At 39.4% G+C, this 10,557-nt stretch overlaps 1 pseudogene; it reads left to right on the top strand.

Moving 5' to 3' along the window:
* The first annotated feature begins 5,976 nt into the window (after nt 1-5,976).
* LOC137400945 (craniofacial development protein 2-like) lies at nt 5,977-6,636 on the top strand (annotated as a pseudogene).
* Nucleotides 6,637-10,557: the final 3,921 nt, after the last annotated feature.

Raw genomic sequence — 10,557 nt, 5'->3', positions numbered from 1 at the left:
CTGTAGGTGCATATAGCTACATAGATGCTAATATGATGATAGATTGATAGATTTATAGATGCATAATGCTCATTAGAAAACATATCAAACAATATAACACCAAAGGGAATTAGAAAACAATACAATCTTTATACAGACACATGCTAAGATACTGCCTCTTCAGTAAGCCTCTTTACATACAGAAAATAAATTGAAGAAATGGCATTTTTAAAGGTTTTTATTGGAATTTTTTAGTTAGCAAAAACTCAAACACTACCAATAGTTCAAAAATAATCAAGCTAAAAAATATTTAGAAAGATATCACCTCTTATTTAATATTATTAGTTAATAGGAATCTGACCTATTAAGTAAAACTTGCAGGAAAAAAATGGAATTGACAATCTTGTGCCGGTACAAAAAAAGTGATATCACAGGGAGGAAGCCTGTGGTGGGAAGTAAAATTAAGCTGGTGGAACCAGAAAAAACTAGTTTAGCTACTTCAGATACAGCAGCCTTTAACATCTAATTTTTGCTCACCAAAGAAAAATGGTTTTGAAAAACTTTTTATCACAAAAAAATAGCTTTTCTGTATTAACTCATGATTCACATTTTTCTGTTGTTCTGTTACATAGTTAATGTATAGTTGACATGTATTTTGGGCAATAGTTTTTTGTAGCTTTAATATTTTTCCATGTCAATTCTGAAAGGTATTTTAGTCTTTCCACGGTAAGCTACAGTTGCTTTTTATATTTCATCAAGATTATTTTTTCTAAGTTTCTGACAGAGTAAGCATCTTTGCATCTGTTGGCAAGAAGTTTTTTTATGTCCTTAATGAAAGAGAAAAGTAGAGCTGTATTTTAAAATAGCCTTATTTATAGCTGATGTGAGACAGTAAAAGTTGTATTATTGCAGAGTTTTCTTAAACTATTTATTTAATTCTGAAAAGTTCCAAAATTACAGCTGAACATTCTGAGCAATAACACCTTTAATTTCATGTAGGATATTATGTAAATATCTGAGGCTTCCTAGTGATTAGCCAGTAATAAATGACTGGCTTTCATGGAGAGCCAGGGCTTTGAAAAACTAGCTTTTCACAGAAAAGCCGACGGACTAACAGCTCTCGCTATAAAAGCAGATGGACTAACAGCTCTCGCTACATAAGCAGGCGTTAAACAGATGCTTGGCAGAAGGCTCAGTGGAGAACAAGTGAGCTGATCATCTGTATTGCCATGATTCTACTGACAAGCAATTTGCGCTGTGGAGATCGGACTTGAGAGTCCATTGGGTAGCAGTGAGGCTGCTTATTTGGTTTGTCTATGGGTTGGCAGTAGGGACTACCGTGAGATCGGTGACAGCTTTCTGCTGTGGGCATGTATCACCGTGGTGGTGAAGGCTGGTGGCAAAGGGGAAGTTGGTGTGTCATTGTAGCAGCTTGGTGCTGCGCAGCAATATCTTCGTTATATTGCTAACACTTCAAATAATTTAGTGCGATGTATAACAACGGTTCTTTTGTATAAAGATAGTGTGGAATTTTGTTGTTAGAAACTGCTGAGCAGCTTGCTATTTGATGGGCTTCACTTTCATGTAGTTTGCATAAGACCTGATTGATTGACTCGAGACTAGTAACAGCTTTGTTAAAAGATTACAATTGCTTGCTGCGGTAGCGAACCAGTGTGAGAACCAGCACTGATAAAATAATTTTATAAACTTCAGTATCTTGCAGTTTCTCTAAATTATCTAATCTAAAAAAGTAGTGATTTATCTGACAGCTTAATCAATACTGTATCTAATTTATGGTTATCTTTGCAATATTGCCAAAGTGAAGTCAAACTTATGGAGGTAAACACAACAAGCCTGCAGACACGCTCACCATAGCCAAAGAAGCTCAACAAAAACTAAATTTGCAGTTCAATTATTTAGATAACAAAATGGCAGCAAAAAGTATTTGGTTCGCTAGAACAAGAGATATGACATGCTAATGGTTTATCACGAGTTCTGACACATCTAATGGTTTATAAGATACTCTTCAAGTTACAGCTTCTCTGAACTAAAAATAAAATTGAATGTAAGACTGCCATATATTGACTAGTGGTTCAGACTCTTCAAAAAAGCAAAATAGGTTGATGCTAAAAAGTTCATTTACATTTAACCGGAAATAGACAGAAGCTCAATTTTGAAGTGAGAACAAGATAAATAAACTCCAGCTGTTAAATACAAAAGCTTGTACTAAAAAGATTTTTGTAGTTAGTCACACTGTTGCATGTCATGTTGAAGATTAGCTAGTAGTTTACATAACTTGAGCCAAACTATTTGCCTTTTATTGTCACGTGGCTGACTAGGATTCTGTTGAGAACTACATTTAAAGCAATGGAAACAACGACCTCATATGATTAAAATATGCACTGCAGTTATTTCATATTGATCTGAAAATTTACTTAATGCATTTACAAAACCACAGTGATAAACCTTACCACAAAAGCTACTTAAAACTACAAAGGCAGACAAATCTTTTAAACTCGGATTAGATAGCAGAACAAAAAACTGCTCATTAACAAGCGTTCATAACAATGAAAAACTACAAATGCAGTTCTCGATAAAACCGCATACCTTCTCATAAAATCAACAAACTTCGGAATAGGAAAATTATTTAAACTAACAGTAGGTGAACTTTACCATTTTGTATGCAACAAAACTCCAACTACCTCTTTGGGGCAACCCATGCAGCAACAAACCTGTTTCAGCAAAATGGAAAACCCGGAAATGCATTTGCTTATTTCTTTTTTAAATTCTACTCATCTATAAAACTCGAGCTGCTACAAAAAGTTTTAAAATTTAAAATCAACAGAACGTGATCGATGAAAAGCTAAAAATTCTAATGAGTAAAAAAACATACATGTACCTGACATGTGCAAAAATGAATGGATCAGAAGGGTGCATATAATAACACTGATATGACCACAGCCTGCCTTAACAAGGCAGAGAGATGTAAACCCATAGACTTATATAAAGTCTGTACTGCTCAAAACTCTGGAAAGCATTTGAACTCTACTATGATAATGAACTAGCAATTGGTACTGTCATGCCAGGAAACAGCAAAAACAAGAAAAATCCACAAAATCTTCAAAGAGATAACTTGCTAAATTAGCAAGTTATCTAAGAAGTTGCTGACTTTTGTTTGCTTTAATTGCTATTAAATAACAATTAAAGCAAACAAAGGTCAGCAACTTCTTAGACTCTACCTGAGCAGCAACTCATACATATCTTACACTCAACCAAACTAACACCATTGTGTAAATACAAAAAAATAAGCAGCAATCCATTCAACATTATACAAGCTTTGGCTAAAATACAAACAGACGAGGCAAGGTAATATATATGTATAACCTGAGTTGTCTTCTTCTAACAAAAAATGAGTTCGCTATCATCCTACTCAATGTAGAAGGCTTCAAATGATGCTGTTGATATGCTCACTATACCCAAAATAGCCAAAAGAGTCAACAGAGACTAGATTGTTAGTTCAACTGTCCAACTGATAAAACAGCAGCAAAAATCTTCAAATTGATGGAACAAGGTATGAAGTGTGATGAAATTACGTGCAATAACATTACGTCATATTAACATGAATAGTTCTCACAGCCTTTATTATATTTCACCATGAAATTTACTCTATCGATGTAGCATTTTGATATCTGTTATATTTGAGCTACATCTAGCGGTGGAGAATGTGGTGAAATTACATGGTCAGGCTATGCACTAGCAAGTCATTAATATAACACTACTGGTCAAACACAGGTCCTTGCCCTTCCTGAGAGTTAGCTTCTCATGAAATTTTGCAAAGCTATTGATAGCCTGTGTTCCGCACTTGTTTTTCACCTGTAAGCATTTAAGTTACCATTATTCTCTATGAATACTGGCTCATAAAAAGCTAAAGTTGAGGTAACTAGAAAACTGCTAGATTTTTCCTCCCTTTAGAAAAAGCCTTGGTGTATGAAGGAGAAGAAAAGCTGTTATGAGACGCACTCGTAATTCAATTGTTTTACACGAGACAAGATAGTTGTTACTTTATTGCTGTTGTGGTTGAGATTTGATTTTACATCAAGTTGAACGAGTACGCTTTTTCTGTTTGGCCACATAAGTTTATCTTAACATATTTTGTTGATAATACAACGTTTTAGTACTAGTCTGCACATGGCCTTCTGTTTGTGTACCGCTTGGTCTACTTTGGCACTCACAACTCACCACAGGTGTTGCCGAGTCATTGACTAAAGCGCGTAGTATGCTAATACAGCCATATCTGTTTAATCACACTTGGTAAGATCAGCCAACTTGTATTAGATCCCACATAGTAGTGATTGCAAGTGCCATAAGTCGCTATATTAGCAAGAGGCAAGCACAAAAATTTGCTTAATTGGTGGCAACAGTGGGATACTTTTACCCTGTTGCACTTACCTGATTTATTTGAATAGACCTTGTGAATAGTACTACTGAAGAGTCATGGCAAATAGTAATCTGTTTCTTTCTTCTACTAATCCTTTTTATTTTTTAACCAATCCCTTCTTTGTACCATATACATGTAGCTCATTATATTACTCTGATACAGAGATATTGAGAGCAAATTCCTAGTCAGGAGCTTTGGTGACTAACCAATATGTATTAAACTCTCCACAGCTACCTGCGAGAGCATCTGCTGAGCAGAATGTTCTCACCAAGATGGCAATTCAAAAGCCAGCTGCAAACCTAATTCACAGTATAACCCTTTTCTCTCTACTGCATGTTCTAATTTTGTAGATTGTTATATAATTTTTGATATGGCAGCTCAGGAACCTGTCGTATCAGAAACTCCTGAACAGTCTCGCTGTAATTTAAAAGGTGGTAATTTTTGGCAATCTAGTTCAGATGATGCAGACAGTGCCACTCAACAGCTACTTTGCAATTTAATAGAAAGCATCACTAATGTGTCAATGCACAGTAAGCTTAAGTGTCAGAGTACCTTGGTGAATACCAAGGTAGACCTAAAATTACCCCGCTATGATGGACACGGAGATGTTACTACATTTATAAAACATTTTACTGAAGTAGCCAAACTAAGTTAGTGGTCTGAACAAGTAACTCTGATTCAGCTGCGATCTTGCCTAAACAAGACAGCTAAAGAATGTGGAGATGCTGATTCTGTACAAAAAATCCTCGGAAAAATCTCGACAACGTTTGACACGTCACCAACAGAGGCTAGAGAAAATTTGTACAGGATACAGTGTGAAGCAGGAGAAACCTATTGGCTCTTGGAAACAGGGTTGAAAGACTCACCAAGCTAGTTTTTGGAGGATTGGACCAAGAGTTCAGATTGGATCAGGGTCAGGTCAGGTCATATTATAAATCTGCTACCGGTAACCCATGCAACCCGGTATCACCTGCCACCTGGGAAGGCGTTGGTGGAAACTCGCAAGGGCTGATGAATCTCTTCTAAGACATCAACGGCCATCTACCACAATGGAGTGAAGCCCCATCAAGGCATTGGATGCCCTGTACTAAGGCTTCTTTGGCAGCTCCTGCACCTCTGATTTTCCTCAGCTGTATCGGCTGTGCCTTTCCTCTGGCCCAGAATGATCTGAGATGAGAGAAGCACTTGATCAGTGTTAGGATCACCCAAGTCTGCTTTAATAGTCCTGGCGGTTTGTTTTTTACAACTCATTTGCTAATTTGAAATGCAGAAGACAGCTGCACCTGGAATTTCAGGAACCAAAAACCCGGAGAAGAATAGTTACCGGTGATACATCTTAAATAATGGTGGTAATATTCAAGCGCCAGGGATTTCTCTCTAGAGCGGGAAGGACTTTTCAGGCCTATGGTAACTACCACCCGCTTTAAACCAGGCAGCCCCTGATCAATAAGGTGCTCCAGTCCACCAACGGAATACCAGAGGAGGTGCTCTGGTGTATCTGCTCAACTTCACCTCAGAAAACAAAGATGAGTATTGCAACCTGGAACGTCAGAACGAGGATGACCGGAATGTCAACGGACAAAGATTTAGACCCAGAGAATACTACCATCAAGAAAACAGCTACCATAGATTCGGAGCTCTCTCGCCTTGGTGTGGACATTGCTGCATTGCAAAAAACACGCCTAGCCGGCACTGGTACAATCAAGAAGGCAAACTATACCTTCTTCTGGTTTAGCAGACCATCTGAGGAGTCAAGAATCTATGGTACTGGCTTTGCGATATCCAACCGACTGCTCTGTAGCTCACAAACACCCTCTGGTGTCAGTTATCGCATATCAGTGCTCAAAGTCAACACCAAGCAAGGTACAATCTTCGCTGTAAATGCCTATGCCCCAACTTTAGCTGCAAGCTCTGATGATAAAGACTGCTTTTACCACACCCTGGAAGACACCATCCGCAAAGCCTCCATCTCGGAAAGAGTAATTCTTCTAGGTGATTTCAACGCAAGGATTGGTGAGGATCATTCTAGCTTGCCCTAATGCATTGAACACTTTGGTGTTGGCAACATAAATGAGAATGGACAGTGTCTATTACAACTATGCTGCAGAAACAACCTGGTTTTCACCAACACCCTATTTCCGGGGAAACCGCACAGAAAAGTGTCATGGTGTTATCCTCGTTCAAAAAAATGGCATCAACTTGACTTCATGATCACCTGATCTAAGCATAAAGAAGAATTCCTCAACACATGATCCTATCACAGCGCTGACTGCGACTCTGACCACAGCCTTATGGTGTCAAAGCTGCGTCTTAAGCCAAGACTATACCATAATCAAATCAAGGCACCAAAGAAGATAGATGTTTCAAACATCCAGAACCAAAAGCTTCAGGAGTGTTATCATCAATCACTTAATAAGAAGATAGCTGCTATCAATACTCACACATCCCCTGAAGAACGCTGGGAGCAACTAAGCTCTTCGATCCACAATGCGGGTTTAGAGGCCTTTGGTCTGAAAAAAAAGGCAAAATCCTGACTGGTATAGCCACTCTCGTGAACTCCTAGAACCTGCTCTTGAGAGGAAACGAGCTGCCGTGTTGAAGTACAAATCCCGGGCTACAAGACAAGCCCTCGCTGACTACCGCTCAGCAAAAAGTGAAGCTCAGAGGACCGTGAGACTGTGCGTGCAGATTTACTGGAACTCTCTCTCCACCAGCATCAAAGTAGCCAGAGACTCTGGTAACATAAAGGAGATGTTCAGGGCTATCAAAGTGGCTATGGGACCAAAAAAAAAAATGGAGGAGTTTAGAAAAAGAAAGATGGAACAGTTATTGAGGATAGAGATTCAAAGCTAGACAGATGGATTGAACACTACAGTGAACTTTATGGTTCCGAAGGAAATGCTGACAGAAAGTTTACAGACAGTCTGCCTGGTTTACCAGTCAAATTAGACCTAGACAAGCCACCTGACCTTGACGAAGTTGTTAGATCCATCAAAGACCTGCACTTGGGTAAAGCTGCTGGCATGGATGCGACTCCGCCCGAACTTCTCAAGGTGGGACCAGACTCGTTATTCAAGCAAATACACATACTCATATCTAACAGCTGGGCTACGAAGTCAGTCCCCCAAGCTTTCAAGGATGCTAAGATCTCTACACTCTACAAGAACAAGGGAGAGAGAGGTGACTGCAATAACTACCGCAGTATCTCCTTTCTCAGTGTGACAGGAAAATTACTGGCAAGAATACTTCTATCAAGACTGCTCAGAATAGCTGAAGATGTATACCCTGAATCACAGTGCGGTTTTAGATCAGGACGCTCAACCACTGATATGATATTCGCTGTCCGTCAACTCCAAGAGAAATCTCGGGAACAGAAAGTGCCTCTATATATGGCTTTTGTTGATCTAACTAAAGCATTTGACCTTGTCGACCGAGGTTCCCTGTTCACAGTTCTCAGGAAGACTGGCTGTCCTCCCACTCTCCTCACCCTAATTGAGTCATTCCACAATGGAATGCAAGCTCGAATACAGTTCGATGGTCAGCTCTCCGATGAATTTCCTATAAAACGAGGTGTCAAGCAAGGTTGCGTCCTTGCCCCAACCCTCTTTGGCATATACTTCTGGTATGTGTTCAAAGTGACAGACAGACAACTTTACCAATCCAGTGGTGTATCACTGCTCACACGTGACGATGGAAACTTCTTCAATCTTGCCCGCTATAAATCGCGCTCTCTTACTGAGAAGTTCGTCATCAAGGAACTGCTATATGCTGATGATGCAGCAATATGTGCCTCGTCCCCAAAAGACCTGCAGTTTATGCTCAACCACTTTGCTGTATCCTGCCAGCGCTTTGGACTGCAGTTTAGTTTGAAAAAGACTGACTATGTCACAAGCTTCTGGCCCCCATGTATTCTCAATAGATGACACTAACCTGAAGGATGTTGAGAAATTCACTTATCTTGGGTCATGTCTCTCAAAGAATACAACTGTAGACAATGAAATCTCCACAAGACTAGGAATTGCCTCCACCGCCTTTGGCAGTCTAACCAAGCGTGTGTGGAATAACTAACACATAGGTATCAAAACCAAAGTTTGTGTGTATGAGGCATGTGTTCTCAGTATCCTTCTATACGGTGCTGAAACATGGGCCACCTACCGACCACAGGAATCGAAGATCAGTGCCTTCCACACTCGGAACCTAAGATTTATTCTCGGTAAAATGTGGGAGGAAAAGATGACAAATGAAGAACTGTTTATGCAGACTGGCTCAGGCCCCTCTCATTTAGACTGAAGTTCATCCGGCTTCGATGGGCAGGGCATGTCAACCGTATGCCGAGCATGAGAATCGCACACATGATTCTTCATGGTGTGTTTGAAAATGGAATCCGCCAAATAGGCAGACTTCGTCTTCAGTTCAAAGATGTCTTGAAACGAGACCTGAAAGACTTCTTCATGCAGCCTAAGACATGGACCTCTGCCTCCAGGGACAGACATAACTGGCAGAGCTCACTGCATGCTGACTGCAAAGCTGATGCACAAAAAACATTAGAAAAGCTTCGGCTGCAACGACTGAGCAAGTCTCAGAGATGAAAGTGAAACACAATCCAAGCATTGTCATCCTTGACAGAAGCATGCCACTAGACTAGAGACTAGGACCAAGAGTTGGAATACACCTTAGCAATGGAGAATTTTGCTCGAGCTATTGAAGATCCTGCACTCAGACAACACATATTAGTGGCAAAAGCTCGAACTTTGCAACAGGCTTTTGCGGCTGCAGAGCAACATGTTTTAGTGGCCAGGAAGTCCTCAAAACCACTGTGACGAGACTTCCATAGAGTTACCCATATTGCTAAAAACACTGCTTCAAATGTGGCTGCAGTAGACAGTGGAGCTGTATGTAATTCTACTGAAAAAATATTGCACTATATGTCAAAAAAACTAGATGCACAAGCATATATGTTGAAGAAACAGGCAGAACAAATAGCACGACTAAAGACATACATGTATAGAAGACTTTGGCGTCTGATAAATGATGATAGGGTCGTAGCTTGCTTTTTGTGTGGTGACCCTTTCCATTTCAAAAGAGACTGTCCTTTTCATCAACTTAGAAAAATTTGGGCCAACACTCTCAATCATTCGGGAACCCATTGAGGTTCACTCCAAATATTACGGGCAGAGTGGATGAAGCTAAATAAAAACCCTGTTATGCTGTAGTTGAACAGAAAAAGCTACTTGTGATGAAATCGTGTGAAGCAGTAGTGTCTTCTGGGAAACGCTTTACAGTTTCTAAAAATGAGACACCTAATTTTTTATTTTGAAATCACAGGCTGCTAAAGATGTTTCTTGTACAGATAATAAAATGGCTGTTTTGTTAATTATGCTTCCACAGCTTCTGCTCTGTATATTCCCAGAAAAACTGAGTTCTGCTTGGTAAGACACCTGATTGATAGTGGTTGTACAGTGAACCTATTGTCTAAAAAAGTGTATCATAAACAATCGAAGAAGTTTTTAAGCGGTCTTGAAGCATTTAATTATTTTAATAAAAGATTAGCAGATGGCTTCGGGATGCAATTTCATGGACAAATTCAGTTATCTGGGCGAATAAATACAGAAGCATTCAAATTGGACTTTTTAGTTGCTGACATAAAACCAGATGTTATTCTTGGGATGCCATTTCTACAGATTTGGGATTGCAAGCTAGAATTTGCTAAAGCAACCTTTGTGATGAATGGCGAAACTCTAGAATGTACAAATCAACATGGTGTTGAGTTTGTTAGCAAGATACAAGTTGTCAACAGTATGTCAGTTCTTTCGAGATCTGAAAAAATTATTCAGTGTCGGTTGCTAAATGACATTTGTTTTAAAACCGGTTTAATAAAAGACGGAGGAGTTGCTGCTCTTTGTGGAATAGCCATAGCTGTTTGTGTTAGCATTTGGGACACTGAGAGAAAGATGTTTGTATGATGCATTAATCCAGCTGATCAGATTTATTATATCACTTCTGAGTCTGTTATTGGTACTTGCACGGGCATAGATGCAGCTCAAATTGTAGATGCTCAGCAAGACAATAGTCTTGAGAGTGAGAATGTGACCCAGCAAAAACTGGACAAATTCATAAATGCTCCAAGTCATTTGTCGGAA

This window comes from Watersipora subatra, chromosome 7 (genome assembly GCF_963576615.1).
Source record: "Watersipora subatra chromosome 7, tzWatSuba1.1, whole genome shotgun sequence".
Taxonomy (NCBI): domain Eukaryota; kingdom Metazoa; phylum Bryozoa; class Gymnolaemata; order Cheilostomatida; family Watersiporidae; genus Watersipora; species Watersipora subatra.
Note: the sequence above shows the minus strand (reverse complement) of the source record. Positions and strands in the feature narration are given on the sequence as shown.